This window comes from Toxotes jaculatrix, chromosome 20 (assembly GCF_017976425.1).
Source record: "Toxotes jaculatrix isolate fToxJac2 chromosome 20, fToxJac2.pri, whole genome shotgun sequence".
NCBI lineage: Eukaryota > Metazoa > Chordata > Actinopteri > Toxotidae > Toxotes > Toxotes jaculatrix.
In genome coordinates this window covers 18,430,570-18,433,505 of record NC_054413.1, presented here as the reverse complement: position 1 = coordinate 18,433,505, position 2,936 = coordinate 18,430,570, and the positions used below count along the sequence as shown (strand labels likewise).

Genomic DNA, 2,936 nt, shown 5'->3' with positions numbered 1-2,936 from the left:
CTCTATAGAGTTGAGAGGTTGTGTTATACCAGAGAGGTGAGTTTGTAGAGTTTTTAAACAGTTGTCACAGAGCTCAGTCCTTCTTCTCTTCTCTCCCTGTTATACCTCCTCCTCCTCCCTCTCCGCTGCTCCTTCTCTTTTCCCTCCCACCTCTTCCTGCTGAATTCCACACATGAACGTCGTTCAGTTTCTGCTGGAAAAGAGGTATTTTCACAGCGATGGTGGTATAGTGGTGAGCATAGCTGCCTTCCAAGCAGTTGACCCGGGTTCGATTCCCGGCCATCGCAGTTCTTTTCGCCTCTGGCTGCACACAGATTAATTGCCTGCTGTCCGTCGGTTCAGCGGCGCTGTGAATTCTGGACTCAGAAAACCGTTTTTAATCAAACTTTGAAAATCTGAAGTGTGATCTTAATGCTTTGTAAATGAAAACAGATGGTGTGTTTTCCCTGACTCTGAACAGCATCAGAGCAGACTGAGGTCAGATGTATATTCCGAGCGTAAAGACGTGCGTCTGGTTGCGCTTTTACGCACGGATGAGAGGGATTACTGCCGGAGTGAATTCGAAAAAGACCTTCTGTTTAAAGTGCTCGTTATGTCACTTAAACCTAATGTTTCGGGTGTTTAAAGCTAATTGCGATGGCCGGGAATCGAACCCGGGTCAACTGCTTGGAAGGCAGCTATGCTCACCACTATACCACCATCGCTGTGTTCACATAACACTTTACCACGCAATCACGCCTGATTTCAATATATGAGAGTATAAATTACTGTGAAGCTCATTAAGAGGAAAAGAAGGTGAAACTGAAGAAAAGAGTAAACACGTGTTTTACATCCGTTTTCACTACAAGTTACTGTTCTGCTGTTACTGTTTACAACATACTATTTTTTGTGCATCTCACTTTATTACATTTAAAATGCTAATTACCTGCAGCAGATGGTGCTCTGACCGTCACATCACTGTATCACTGTGGGACTGTGTGCTGCTCATAAAGCCATGACCAGACGCAGCAAAGCCCGTCACCCACTCATCCGAGATATTTTCACTTCACACATTTTTCTGGTTTCATGATGCATGAACTATTAAGTTTCACTATAACTCTGACTACTTTATGTACTTTACGGGTTATTTCATATTGATGAATATCAACACATATATGAGATATACTGTATATAACACCTGCAGACTGTACCATGATCAGATTGGTTTTCACGCATGGCCGGTTTTTCTGTGAAAATACGTACATTGGCCCAAAGGGGGCAGCACGTTCATTTTCTGTCCATGTCCATGCAAGTTGGTTTTTATTACTCAAACCTTTAATTTTAATTCATTTTATTTTCAAATGCTACCTGACATAGTGCTGGCTTCTTTCTATGTACACAGTATACACATCAGTAAAAGCTGGCATCTAATACTTCCCTTGTTTTATATATTTCTATACTTTAACTATTTGATCACAAAGATTCTAATTTATATAATAATAATTACAACTATTGTTGTAATAGCACAACTATTTTTCAAACTCAAGGTATAAGAAAACTCCCCCAACACAAATGAATAGATAGATTGTTACATAATAAAGGAGTTCCTTATTTTCCACCATTGTTAATAAATAACTGTCCATTGTCTATTCATCAAATAATGTCTAATAATAATGAATGAATATAAGTCAGAGGCAGCACGTTTCATGCAAAGACTTTTATTTAGGAATAGTCTGCAGCACTGTACAACAGCACACACTTGTCTCTATTTATGACCATTTTAATGATCATAGCAAATATAGACAAATATTGTGCCTTCAGAAACAGTTCCCTTTTCACAATAATCTAAAAATACCTTGTTCTGTTTAAATATGTAGCTTAACTTTTTGAAAATAAAATATACATTATATGAAATATAACACTTGTATATTGGATAGACTATATAGTACCAAATGCAATTATATGCAAATACACCTTCTCTCTGTGACGTCTTACGCATTTCATGCACAAAAAAAAGAGAAAAGAAAAAAAAAAAAGATGCCGCGCATACAAAAGAAGCTGTACATACTTCTGTATGAAAATAGAAAATATCAAAGCAAGATGTGCACCAATAGTCTATATTTATGTTACAAAGAAGTTGCAGTACAAAAAGACCTACGAGAATGACCAGATAACACATTACCTGGAACACAGAGGTACGGGTACTGGGTTGGTAACGGGACAAAGACAAAACCTCAGACTGAGCTTCCACTGACGAACTCAAGTCAGAGCCACTTCCATGCAAGTCTATAACCACGTCCAACAACGTTCAACATCAAACACAGCTGGATCAGGAAGAGTGACAGGGTCAAAACAAGCAAACCAGAAGTTGCAGTTTTTAGCTTTGAATTTTGGTACTAAACCCAGTGAATGTTGATGTCCAATGCATAGCACAAAGTTTGGTTTGGTATGTTTTTACTTCCTTGTATTGCTACCCCATAAGTGAAGTGAGTGTAAACCAATTGCCAGTTATGCCCACAACTTATAAAGCACTGATATGTCAACATTAAATTATCGAACATGTTCAGATACTGTGATTAGTATTCCAACAGCTATGTTCTGTACAGCATCAACATTAAGCATCTTCAGCTTAATATTTATTATTATTGCCAAAACATCTCCGAATGTTTCTTTTCTTTGTTAAAGTAAAATGAATCATAGATGTCCAGTTTAAACTAGGATTTGTAAACCGACAATACTGAAAGTGTTACACACAAATGACACAGAAACAGTGTGTACAAGGCACACTGCGATCGATATAGCTACATCTACCACTTCCTGCAAAAAGCACTTCTGAAATCACACAGAAACTAAGATATGAACGAGGAAAACTCCACGGTTAAATACAGACTCCTGTTAATGCCACAAAATATAGATTTTCTTCTTCAACAGTATGAGGATTAACGAAAATGACACTT

At 37.8% G+C, this 2,936-nt stretch overlaps 2 non-coding genes across 2 annotated transcripts; one reads left to right on the top strand and one right to left on the bottom strand.

Annotated features, from left to right (window-relative positions):
• Window positions 1-215: 215 nt before the first annotated feature.
• trnag-ucc lies at window positions 216-287 on the top strand. The gene has a single exon. It is a non-coding gene; the product is annotated as a tRNA-Gly (tRNA).
• A 345-nt stretch (window positions 288-632) lies between these two features.
• Window positions 633-704, bottom strand: trnag-ucc. Its single transcript has one exon. It is a non-coding gene; the product is annotated as a tRNA-Gly (tRNA).
• Window positions 705-2,936: the final 2,232 nt, after the last annotated feature.